The 13,500-nt window shown below is 35.1% G+C and overlaps 1 protein-coding gene across 8 annotated transcripts in view; it reads right to left on the bottom strand.

Moving 5' to 3' along the window:
• TFDP2 (transcription factor Dp-2) overlaps positions 1 to 13,500 on the bottom strand; it is a 172,920-nt gene that overhangs the window by 99,944 nt on the left and 59,476 nt on the right. The window contains exon 3 of one of the 8 annotated variants that reach the window (XM_058551821.1): positions 8,468 to 8,562. The exons of the other annotated variants lie outside the window; for them this stretch is intronic. The gene's annotated coding sequence lies outside the window, so the exon portion shown is untranslated. The remainder of the gene's footprint in view (positions 1 to 8,467; positions 8,563 to 13,500) is intronic. 8 annotated transcript variants of the gene reach the window in all.

The raw sequence follows: 13,500 nt of genomic DNA, 5'->3' as shown, positions 1-13,500 counted from the left end.
TTTGGATCCTGAAAATGTATATTAGTTGCTGGCTTATGGAGACACCCATGTGGCAAGGATCTGAAACCTCCTGACAGTAGCCAGTAAGGAACTGAGGGCTCTTGCCAAGAGCCATGTAAGTAAGGCATCTTGGAAGCAGATCTTCCAGCCATAGTCCAGCCCTCAGATGACAGCAGCCCTGGCCAAGAGCTTGATTACAATACATGAAAGGCCTTGAGGCAGCTAAGCCACTAGCTAAGCCACTCCTGACCCTCAGAAACTGTGTGAGATAATGATGTTTGTTGTTTTAGGCTGCTAGGTTTTAGGGTAATCTGTTAGGCAGCAATAGATAAGTAATGCTCTGCCCATTAGAGGAATTCTGCGTCCGGTAGGCATGGGCCTAAACTAGTACCCCAACATGCTCATTCACTGCTGAGACCAGCCACGATTAGTGTGGGTGGCCTCAGCAAGAACGAGGTGGTGGATCCAGAGAGGCCACAGCTGTTACTGTCAGTCAATTATGCCTCCCACCGGAAGGAAATCTGCATGATGTATTTCCATGACTGCCACAGGATAACAAAAAGCTTATTAATGACAGCATATCCTTTCTGAAACAAAATAATTAAATAAGACCTTTTTAAAAAAACAAAATAAAATTACTTCTCTGAGTTCAGCTTAATCACTTGAGAGAATTGTGTGAAAACAGAAATACAAGCAAAATAATAGAGAAAATAGCAGAGCTAAGAAAACACCAAATCTTGGATTAGCTGTGGCTCTCAGCTTGATTTCATGTGTGCTAAGAACTGATATGACTCTGTCAACCAAGAAAATAATTTGTTCCTGGGTAGGTTGTTTTGACTCTCCCATTCAGAAAGGAACTTCTGAAATATAAGGATAATGTGCAACTGAAGAGCTGTGAACTGTGGTTAATCAACTAATCCAGAATTTCTAAGAGTACTTTCATGAAACAATTTAAGCATTGTGAATTCCATAAATTGTATTATTACAATAGATTAAGTTTGAGTTAAAGTGATTACATTCCAACTATCTAATGTGAATAGAAAAATCTCAGAGAGAGACATTTCCCTTCTTTTCCAAAAATACAAGATGAGTTGGAAGGGAACAGGTTAATAACTGTGAACTAAAGATGGCTGCAGGGAGATGCGAGAAATTTTCTTTGACTACAGCCCCGGACTCAGCCTCTTGGCTTTATAATAAAGTTTTCTATCCAAACCATCTCCGAGTTCATGCTATTACAATGTATTCTTCCCCAGGCCAGTTCAATACTAATTGAGCTGAGTATGTGTTTATAGCTGGAATCCTTTAAGGTCTGCGTTCCAGATAAATCAGATGTCACTTTTCCCCTATGGCCTGCAAAAGAGTCACAATTATCTTACAAGATCTCCAACTTAAATTTCATAGAAACTGAGATAAGGACATTGCCTTAAAAGGATTACATCTCTAGGATAGTATAATTCACTAATCTAACCCTTATTTTCTAGAAATTTCTATGTAAATTAATATTTTAAAGTATTCTATTTTTAAAATATCCAATTCATTTAAAAATTACCTTCGTATACCAACCCTAGATATTAAAAGAGAGAACACAGTGATCAAAAATATAAAATCTAGAATTAATCTTTGAATTTGAGTACCTGACATTACAGAATAAAACTACAGTTATTCAACCACTTTTCTAAAGAATTAGGTAGCAGTTTTATATATCTGCTTTGACCAACTATAGAAAATTGATACACATATTAAACAAAGCCCTGAAGTTTCAGGCCTAAGGCCCATGTATTTTCTCTGTAGCTACTCTAACACATATGGTTAAGATTTCCAACGGCTGTATCCAATGTTTCTTAACAACTGGGTTGCTTCATAGTGAGGTTTAAAGATCTGGAACCAAAACCCAAAGAAAGCTTTAAAAACTGGCCAGCAAAATAATCAACAATTTCTAGAGGATTAGCTGTCTTTTCTAACTAAACAATACTCTATAAAATTTTGTGATCCAGAGTAGAAGAGAGTTGAGAAAAAAACATTCAACACAAAACTCTTTAACATCATCTGGGATAACAGATGCTACTCAAACACAGTTTCATTGTCCCTAATCTCTCTGCCTCCGGCTTTCTTTCCTCATATTTGGAACTTCTCCCATTTTCCTCCTCTTACAGCATCATTTTTTTTCTAGTTTTCTTTGTTCGTAAGTAACCAATACATTTTGTAGAACTTCTTATTTCACTGATACATCTTAATTAATATAAAGATAATACTAACTCTGTTTTTTATTTTAATGGAAAGTTGAATAGTTAGATTCTCCCAAAATTAGAACCACACACAAAAAAATCCCTAAAACGCATAATACTTCCAGTGATTTCACAATTTTACCTTTCTCCTTTCTGACTTGTCCTTATGGGGTTATCTTGAAAGAAAGTTCCACTTTGAAAAATTTCACTAATAACTTTCTCTTATTCATCTCAAATACCCTCTTCTAAACTAAAGTCCCAAAATTGGAGGAGAGGGGACAAGTGGAAGCTCCAACAAAAATCTGAAGAGAAAAACTTGGCAGCAGAATTTTGTCACTGTTCCATCCACTCAACAAACAGATATTAAGACCCTATGAATTGGGCATTGTGCTAGGTACAAGTCCTACTTTGTCTTAAAATACCAAGGCTCATAAAATTATATATATACGTATATATAAATTAAATTACATATTTATAAATTTATGTATATATAAAGTTGTTTTTTTTGTGGAGAGTTTTTGAACTGTTTTGTGCTTTCCACCTTGTTGTAAGGACTCAGACAATGGGAAGAAGGGAATAAATTCTGAGAACTACACATGCAGAGTCAGGAATAAGGGTATCAGTGGATAAAACAGAAAGAAAACCAAGATGTTAAGAACAGTTCAAAGTTATTAGAGCTCTAAAAGTAATACAAAAGTCTGTGTAGTGCTTTATAAATATTATTTTATTTGAGTCTAGCAATGTTCCTGATTATAATAGCCAATAGAGTCTATTAACTTACTTATTTGTTTTTGCCAAAAAATTTAAATGTGTCCTGAAGGATTTTCATACGAGAACATATCTTCAACTTTATAACTGAAGTCAATAGGAAAATAAAATTCAATTACAAAAATGCACTTGAGAAACTCACACCAAATCTCATTAGATGTCATATTATAGGACATTGCAGTCATGTGAAGTGTAACGACATTTGGATCAATGATGAACCACATATACGACAGTGGTCCCATAAGATCAGTACCATATAGCCTAGGTGTAAGTGAGCTATACCATCTACATTTGTGTAAATATACTCTATGATGTTCACACAACAACAAAACTGCCTAACGACTCATTTCTCAGAATGTATCTCCATTGTTAAGCGACACAGACTGTACTGGCAAGGATATGAGCAACAGGGAATCTTCATATACTGCTGGTGGCAGTGTAAACTGGTATTATCACTTTGGAAAAAGTTATCTGGAAGTATCTACTAAAGCTGAACACATGTATACTCTGACCAAACAACACCAATCCTAGGTAAATGCCCTACAGAAATGCATGCACATGCTCACCAAAGGACATGCACTAGAATGTTCTTGAGATCATTAACTGTAATACCCCAAAATTAACAACTACTCAAATGCCCAATAACATTAGAATGAATAAATCAATTATGATTCATTCACAAAGTGGAATATTGTATAGCAACGAGAAAGGATCAGCTACATAAAAATGGATGAATCTCATAAACATAATGTTGAGGAAGAAAAGCTAGTCATGAAAGAGTCCTGCGTGATTCCATAAATAAAGCACAAAAACAATCTATGCTGTCAGAAGTCAAGACAGTAGTTACCCTTGAAAGGGAGCACAAGGCATGCACCTGGGGTGCTGGTAATATTCTGCTTCCAGATATGAGTGCTGGTTTGTAAAACTTGTATATATACTTTTCTTTATATATTTTCACTAAAACTTGAAATATATATACACATATAAATATATAACATGAACATTTTCATTATAAAAGTAATACCCCTTTATGGATACAGTATAAAATACAGAAAAGAACACCAAACATAATCTCATTTTCTAAAGATACACGTAATTTGACATATTTCCTCATTTTTTCTATAAATTTCACAGTTAAGAATATATAATACATATATAATTTTACTTAAATTTGAGCAACATCACTACATAAAATAATTATTGTGTATCAAGCATTTTCTATCTTTAGAATGTTCCTCTTCATAAGCAAAATTTGACTATAAAATTAGCAATCACATACATACATAGGCAATTTACTTTAAAATCATCTAGTAATACAATTCTGTGTAGGAGCTACTATTTTTCCTATTTATAAATAACACTGATAAATATCTCTGTTTTGGGCCGGCCCTGTGGCTTAGCGGTTAAGTGTGTACGCTCCGCTGCTGGCGGCCCCAGTTCGGATCCTGGGCGCACACCGTCGCACTGTTTCTCCGGCCATGCTGAGGCCGCGTCCCACATACAGTAACTAGAAGGATGTGCAGCTATGACATACAACTATCTACTGGGGCTTTGAGGGGAAAATAAATAAATAAATAAAATCTTTAAAAAAAAAAAAAATCTCTGTTTTTGTCTTTATTAATCATGCATCAAAATTTACTTCCTTAGGATAGATACCTAGAGGTAGAATTACAGGAGCCAATGTTTTTGCATCAAAATTAGTAGAAGATAAAATACTGCTGTAACATGAAGACAGAGGTCTGAAAAGGCAACAAAATGGATGGCCTTGCCTCCTTTCTTCACTAGTCTTTTCTTTGAGACAGTGCTTGTTCGCTGGTAGAATCCCTCAGTAAAGCAAAAAAGTCTGTGGTCTGAAAGTCTAAAGACGCGTGAAGCTTGATGACACCTCAGCATTAGACACATAAAAGGTACTGGAAAAAGAAAAAGTTTTCTGAATTGAGTGAAAAATTTTCGGCAGGAAAATCAGTCTGATGCTACCTGTTGGTTCATCCCTGCTTCTTCTATATACCATTGGAACAGGAGTTCTCAAAGTGTAGTCCGGGGCAGCAACATTAGTTTACCTGGGAACTTGTTGGAAATACAAATTCTCAGACCCCACTCCAGACCTACTGAGTCAGAAACCCAGGAGGCAATCTTTAGAACATGCCCTCCAGATGATTCTGACACTTGCTAAATTTAAGAACTACTGGCCTAGAGAATTCTAAATCTCCAGGCATACTAAGAAAACATCACCTTTATTAATCAGAGAGTGGAAAAAAGATGACTAATTTTTTTCAAACTATTAGTCTAATTGCTACCTTACTCATCTGGGAGGTTGAGGATTGAGGACCTTACTGGTAGATAAATGTTTTCATCTTCTGTTCTACTTCCTTTAGATTTGTGATTTACATGTCTGCAATGTCAGCCATGCTATTTTTCATACTTGAATGGGTTCCAAATGGACTCACTAAAGGGGATGTAAAGGACGTCACTGAAGAAAAGGATGATAAGAGAGTTCCTAGCTTATTCTGTGATATGCATAAAATATTTGATTTAATTAGTTTCACAGACAGAAAATGAAAGAAGTAATTTGTGTTACCAGTAAATCCTGGTAGCAATTTCCTTTTACTTCAAAATACAGCTTGAAATTAAATGTATTCAGGCTGGGCTTTTTCAATAATTTAATCAGCAACTTGCAGACATTTTCTACATGTTTAATGCAATGATAAAGGCTTGACTATCAAAGAAACAATGAAGAAAGTAAAGGAGAAGAGAATTAATATTTTTTTGAGCACCTACTACAAGCTAAGTATTTTGCATAAAGCTTTACATGTGAGGGTTAAATGAGAAAATATAATCCCTACGAGGTAGGTACTATCATCCTCGTAACAAATGTGAAAATCTGACGAAGAGAGATTTAGTAAATTTTCTATGTTACCAATTGCAGACCTAGTAAATATAAATAGCAAAACTGAAATTTGAAGCTGTGCTTCTGTGGTTCCAAAATTTGTGCCTTTTCATATCAAGCTTACTTTACAACATCAAGCAAAACACAGCACGTTTTCATTAGAGTAAATAAAAAACTCCTCAAGAAATAGATACAGTTAGTAAAATTTTAGCAACTTTTAACAGTTTTCCTATTTAGTATTTTTTAAAGATACATACAACTTTAAAAAAGAATATTTTAGCTACCATTTTTATTTACTATGTAATTTATAAAGAAGAGGAGGAGAAACCAGGTTAAATGTCAGAATGGGCAATTTAATCTCTTCTGAATAATAAATATTTGCAATTTAAACTGCTAGATTTAATTTTAAAAACATTGTGTTGGCAACAAAGCTGTTCCAAAAAAAAGGTTGTATAACATGTTTTTGGATATTTTGCTTTTTGGTTTGGCAACTCATGCAAATTTTATTGCAGGTGGGTCATAAACAAGACAAATTTAAATAAGGAAATTCAAAAAAGAAAACATTTAAGAGGTTGATTTTAGAACTAAATTCCAATTGGCAATCAAAATTATCTTCTTCCCTTAGTGCAGTGGGTTTGAAATTAACCAGTACCAACAGTTGTTACCAATGGCTGTTACCAAGTGTAAGCAAGATGGCTAGCTCAAGTTAAAGGTGTGCAAAGGTTTCCTTCCGTGAGAAGACAATGGGCCATATGAGAATAGGAAATAAAAACAGACAATTAGATTAACTCCATCTTCAAAATACTAAGCACATAAGAAATCACATACATAGAGACCTTTTCATCTCAACAGTATTCTACTCTTGCCAACTGAGTTACAAGCTGATTCACTGAAAATTAATTTTGAAATAATACAGAAACAAGATTGCAGATATCCTTTCCTCCAAAAAGAAGATCAGTTTATCCCCTTTCATAAGAAACAATAACTGGTTATTTCAAGAACTATAAAAAATAGGTATCATCACATCATACTCTTTATAATAAAGTTAATTTAGACGAACTATCAGAATAGAGAATTAAAATTCACATTAAAAAAATGACAAAAAGCCATTTTTTTGTGGCTCAGGTATAACACACTACATTATCAAAACTATTTCTAAATCTACAACATGCAATCAAAACACAGAGCAAAGTTATGTAATTCTACGTAACCACAAATACATTGTGAAAGCACTTAACAGGAAGATAAAAGATGTGGTAACCAAAGTCTATTTTAAAACACTTTAATTTTTTCCTTTATTTTTTGTTTTAAATCAGGAACTCCTTAAATTTTATTTATAAAAGGTAATTCTTATTTAATTTTAATATTTAGTTATTTAATATGGTAAACTAAACACTATTACTTAAATAAAACATCTTGTAGGTAAATACAGGAAAAATACAAAAGAGAAAAAAGATCAGATGGCACAAGTCCTTCAGGAAAAGCAAGTTACTGGAATGAACAGGTCAATAAAACTATTTGTAGAATGGGAGAGTTGTCTATTTTCAGATCATTAAGATATTTTTAAATATCCTGAAACCAAACCCCAATTCAAAAAGCAAAGCCAGAACCATTCACTGTGTTAATTAAAATACAATCTCTTACTAAGCCTAGCACAGTAAGAGAGGCCAAACTCACCCTAATATGACCTCAGATTTAGAAGGCTGCCAAAGAATTTTTATAGAAATAGCAACCAAATGTCACTTATACCTACTGTCCAAAGTAATATAAAATAAAACAAAACCTTACTAGATATTTCAGGGCTTAAATCTGTGAAGTAAAATGCAAAAAAAAAAAAATAATATGGGCAAATGTTAGTAGCCTTTTTAATTAAACGTACAACTCTAAAATATATAAACTACTGTATTTTTAAGATTTTGAACACTGAAATAATCTTGTAACACCAATTGCCTACCCTTTCACCTTTCCAACTCCTCTTAAATTTCTCATCAAGAAAGTGTAATTCTCACATTCTCTTCTTGGCAGAAACGTATTATTATGGTCCCTACAGGAAGCCATTCCAGCAACACTTTTGGTAAAACTCTGAATTCCTTCTGTTCCTACCACCTTGCCCACAAAATGCTTCCTTCATTCCTGTTCCCAGGCTGTGAAGATCTGTTCAAAAATGTTACAAAATCTGAAACAATTGATTCCACATGAATGTATGTAATCTAACCTCAGCTGGTTCCTTGCTGCTATTTAGGGATTCCAGAATCATCTCTAGATTATAAAGGATTCAAAATAGTACAAAACAGGCTCTAACCAACAATATTCTCCAAATGGAGAATTTATGAGCTTCTCTCATAATTAGGCGGTGTTTATCCAGGGAATTCAAAGTTGGTGTGACATGTAAAAATCAATCAGTGTAATTCACCATATTCATGGGCTAAAAATACCCCACCATATAATCATTGCAAATAGGTAAAGAAAAAACATTTAACAAAATCGAGCAACCATTCATGATCAAAACTCTCAGAAAACTAAGAACAGAAGAACTTACTCAACCAGATAAAGGGCTGCTAAGAAAACTCTACAGCTAACATCATACCTAATAATAAAAGACTTGATGCTTTCCTCCCAAGATCAGGAACAAGGCAAGGATTTCTGCTCTCATCATTCCTATTTAACCTTGAAAAGGAAGTCCTAATCAGTCACAATAGGAAAGAAAAAGAAATATAAATTGGAAGGGAATAAGTAAAACTCTCTTTATTCATAGATGACATGATAATATATGTTGAAAATCCTAAGGAATCTATGCAAGAGTTCATAAGGTAGCAGGCTACAAGATCAAAGTACAAAAACCAATTGTATGTCTACATACTAGCAAAAAACAACTGGAAATTGAAATTAAAAATACCATTTATAAGGAAAAAAACTCTTGGAATTATTAAGCATAATTATAACAAAGTAGCAGGATACAAGGTTAATATATAAAAGTCAACTATTTTCTTATAAACTAGCAACGAATAATTGGAATTTGAAACTAAAAACACAAGGTCATTTACATTAGCAGCAAAAAATGAAATACTTAAGTATATATCCAATAAATATGTATAAGATCTCTGTGGAAGACTACAAAACTCTGATGAAAGAAATCAAAGATCTAATTAAAGAAGAGATATTCCATGTTCGTGGACAGGAATAATCAATATTGTTAAGATGTCAGTTATTCCCAACTTGATATACAGATTCAACAAAATCGCAATCAAAATCCCAGTAAGTTATTTGGTGGATATCAACAAACTGATTCTAAAACTTATATGGAAAGGCAAAAGACTCAGAATAGCCAACACAATATTGAAGAAGAGTTGGAGGGTTGTCACTACCCCACTTCAAGACTCTCTGTAAATCCACATTAATCAAGACAGGGTGGTATCAGCAGAAGAACAGGAAAATAGATCAATGGAATAGAATAAAGAGCCCAGAAATAGACTTACACAAATATATTCAATTCACCTTTAACCAAGGAGCAAAGGCAATTCAATGGAGAAAGGACAGTCTTTGCAACAAATGAGGCTGGAGCAACTAGACATCCACGTGCAAAAAAAAGAAAAAATGAATCTAGACACAGGCCTTACACCTGCCACAAAATTAACTCAAAATGGATCACAGACCTAAACGTAAACCACAAAACTAGAAGAAAAACTGAAGAAAACCTAAGTGACCTTGCATTTGGCAATGACTTTTTAGATACAACACCAAAAGCATGATGCATGAAAGAAAAAATTGATAAGGTGGACTTCGTTAAAATTAAAAACTTCTCTGTGAAAGATACTGTTTCTCTACCAGCAGATAACAAATGTCAACAGTCCTTGTGTATCCTTACAGGAAACATGGTGTGTGTATTTGTATGTGTATGAGTGTGTCATTATTCCTCCCTTCCTTTTAAAAAAATGGTTATATACTCAGCACATTGTTCTGCACTTTTCTTTTAACTTAATAATGTGTTTTTGTAGATCATTCCATACTTGTACATAGCTTTCTCATTCCCAGTTTTACATCTGCATAGTATTCCATTATATATATTGAACATAATTTATTTAACCAGATCTTACTGCTGGATTTACACTATTTCCAATATTTTGCTTTTACATACAATACAGCAAGACTAAGCTTTATTTCCCAAATTTACAAGTGTATCAGTAGAATAAATTTCTAAAATTGGGACTGCTAGGTCACAGGAAATGTGAATGTTAATAAATATTATGAAATTGCTTCCCATAAAAGTTGTACTAATTTATGCTCCCAGCAGCAGTAAAAGAAAGCACATGTTACCCTACATCCTTGACAACAGTGTTTTATCAAACTTCTTAATACTTGCCAATCTTACAGAGTGAAAAATGCTACTCCATGTAATTTTAAATTACACATGTTTTATGAATGAGGTAGAGTATCTTTTCATCTGTATAAGAACCATTAACATTTTTTCCTGTGAACTGTTATTATTCATAAGTTTTACCCATTTTCTAAAAATTGGATTGTTGGTTTGATTGTTTCTTTTATCACTATAGAATAGTCCTCTTTGTCCCTTTAATGCCTTGAGGCTTTTAGTATATTTTATTTGATATTAATATTGTTTTGCTCACAGTACATCTTTGGCCTTTTCTTATTTTCAATCTTTCTTAGATTTAAGAATTCTGAATGTATTTTTAGTTCCAAAATAACTTTTTCTGCGTTGCAACTGTATCCTCTTGAGAGTCTTCATTCCTTTTTCTTCCCATCACAGCATTCTCTCATCTTTTCCATTAGTTCTGCCTTCATAGGAGGAATCTGTTTGTTTTTTCAGTGATATTCCCTCTTTTGAGTTGCTGAATTCCTTTTAACTGGTCGTAACTTGAATAGCCAAAAGCTATTGCAATATCTTGCATTGTGTAGAACTGGCAGTCAGTATAAGATAGGCACACTTTAAATCCGATGTGTAAGCAAAGAATGAGCTGACAAAGTGAAACTGCTCTGCTGAGGATAAAAAGGAACAAGTGGAGGACATATGACAGACCTCCTCTACCTGCAAGGACGTGAACAATACATCCCACAAGTAAAACTCTCCCACCAGCTGCTGATCAGGCAGCTTCCCAGGCTGCATATAGCTTGCAGGCAAGTATGGCCTCTTTCCACATGCCAGAAATACCCAAAGGTACAGCCTACCCAATAGCATGAGCCTCTCAGATAATTGAGGAATCCCTGACCTTCACCAAAGGTTATGCTGGGCTTTCAACACCATAGATAATGAAGCCCTGAGTTACAGTATTTTTATCTTTCATTTTTCTTAATGCATTATTACAAGATTTATGACAAGAATATACAAATAGTCAAATGCTTTTAAATCCTCTACTACTCCCCTTGTTTTGACTGAATATAATTACCTTGCTTGTTTTTATTTTAATTAATTACATAACTTTTAATCCTCCAACTCTTTTTTTTTTTTTTTTTTTGGTGAGCAAGATTAGCCCTGAGCTAACATCCGATGCCAAGCCTCCTCTTTTTGCTGAGGAAGACTGGCCCTGGGCTAACATCCATGCCCATCTTCCTCTACTTTATAGGGATGCCTCCACAGCATGGCTTAACAAGCGGTGCGTCATTCCACGCCTGAGATCCGAACCTGTGAACCCTGGGCCACCGAAGCAGAACGCACACACTATGCCACTGGGCCAGCCCAAAACCTCCAACTCTTAGATAGAGTCTGGGAATGTTAGGGGAAAAGAAGCTCTTGCAGTCCAATGTTTACTGAGTACGAATAACTGTGCTACACACCAAGCTAGACTCTGAGGACAAAATTATAAAAAAGGACTCTGCCCTCAAGGAGCTCACAGTCTAGTAAAAGAAGAGGACAATCCTATGCAGAAATACAATATAATGTGATAAGGACAACAATAACAGATGTACAGGGTCCAAAGGTTAACACAAAGGAGGCACAGTAACAAGGAGGTACAGAGGAATCATGGTTAGCTAGATTTTAAAGAGTAAAAAGGAACTTGCCCAGTGGCCAAAGGAATTATAGTTAGAAGGAAGGACATACATTCTTTCAACAAAGTTCCCAGCTTGGGACAGATACTATGGGATAGATACTTTGAAATACCTGTCCTAGAGATACAGTGATGAATAAGACAAAGTCTTTGACTTCACGGAGTCAGGTGAGGACCAATAAGTAACCAGTAATTAAAGTACAGTGTGATAAATGCTACAACGGGGATAAGGGAATACAACAGGGATATTGGAGGCTTACGAGCCGAGTGGAAATAAGACCTAAACTTAGATGTGAAGAGATAAACAGAAATTAGCCAGATGAAATGTATATATATCAGGAGCGGAGTGGAGGACAGTGTCAGGGAGGCACGGCATTCCAGGCACAGAGAAAAGCACACAGAAAGGCAAAGAGAGACAGAGAGACAGAGAGAGAGAATGTAGTTCAATGTGGCAGAACCATAGCTGTCTGAGATAACACTAAAGATGAAAGAAAGAACCATATCATGAAGGATCTTTTAAATTGGAGTTTGGGGGCTGGCCCCGTGGCTTGACGGTTAAGTGCGCACGCTCCGCTACTGGCCGCCCAGGTTCGGATCTCTGGTGCGCACCGACGCACCGCTTCTCCAGCCATGCTGAGGCCGTTCCCACATACGGCAACTAGAAGGATGTGCAACTATGACATACAACTATCTACTGGGGCTTTGGGGAAAAAAAAAGGAGGAGGATTGGCAATAGATGTTAGCTCAGAGCTGGTCTTTCTCAACAAAAAGAGGAGGATTAGCACGGATGTTAGCTCACGGCTGATCTTCCTCACAAAACAAACAAACAAACAAACAAACAAAAAATTGGAGTTTGGACTTTATCTTGAGGGCAATAAAGAACTATTAAAATGTTTTGGTTTTTTTTAACGTGGAAAGACTCTTCAGATTTGTGTTTGAGAAAAAATATGTAGCTATAGTACAGTGAATGAAATAGAAAGAGAGAAATCTGGAAGTAGAACAACTGCAATAATCCAGGAAATGGTCTATAGTAGTCTGAACTAAGATAGCAGCAACGGAGATAAAGAAAATAGGTAGGGGCTGCTGAGAGATTGAGGAGGTGAAATCAACAAGCCTTTTAAGTGATTGGATTGGGAGTAGAGACAAAGAGAAAGGAGTCTAAGATGATGCCTCAGTTTCTGGTTTGGGCAAAGGGTGGATGATACTTCCCTTCAGTAAGATAAGGAAAAGGGGAGAGCAGGTTTTGAGATGTAAAATAATCACTTTAATTCTGGACAGATTGAGTATGAGATGAATATAAGTTATTCAACGAAGGTGCCCAATAAGCAGCCGGATATTCAAAGAACTCGAGACAAAGGTTTGGGCTAACGGCATAGATCTGAGAATCATCCATGTACAAAGCAGATGATAACCAAAGCAGTGCAAATAGATGAAATTGCCTGGGGAGAACGTACAAGGTGAGAAGAAAACCAAAGACAACACTCCATGTAACTCTAACATTTAGAAGAGAAACAGAGGCAGAACTAGCAGAATATACTGAAAGGGAACAGCCAAAAAGGAATACGAAAATATTAAAAGAAGAAAAGAAGTAAACACTTACTGAATACTTACTATGTGT

This window comes from Diceros bicornis, chromosome 2 (assembly GCF_020826845.1).
Source record: "Diceros bicornis minor isolate mBicDic1 chromosome 2, mDicBic1.mat.cur, whole genome shotgun sequence".
In the NCBI taxonomy this organism is placed as follows: domain Eukaryota; kingdom Metazoa; phylum Chordata; class Mammalia; order Perissodactyla; family Rhinocerotidae; genus Diceros; species Diceros bicornis.
This window is presented reverse-complemented; position numbering and strand designations above follow the sequence as displayed.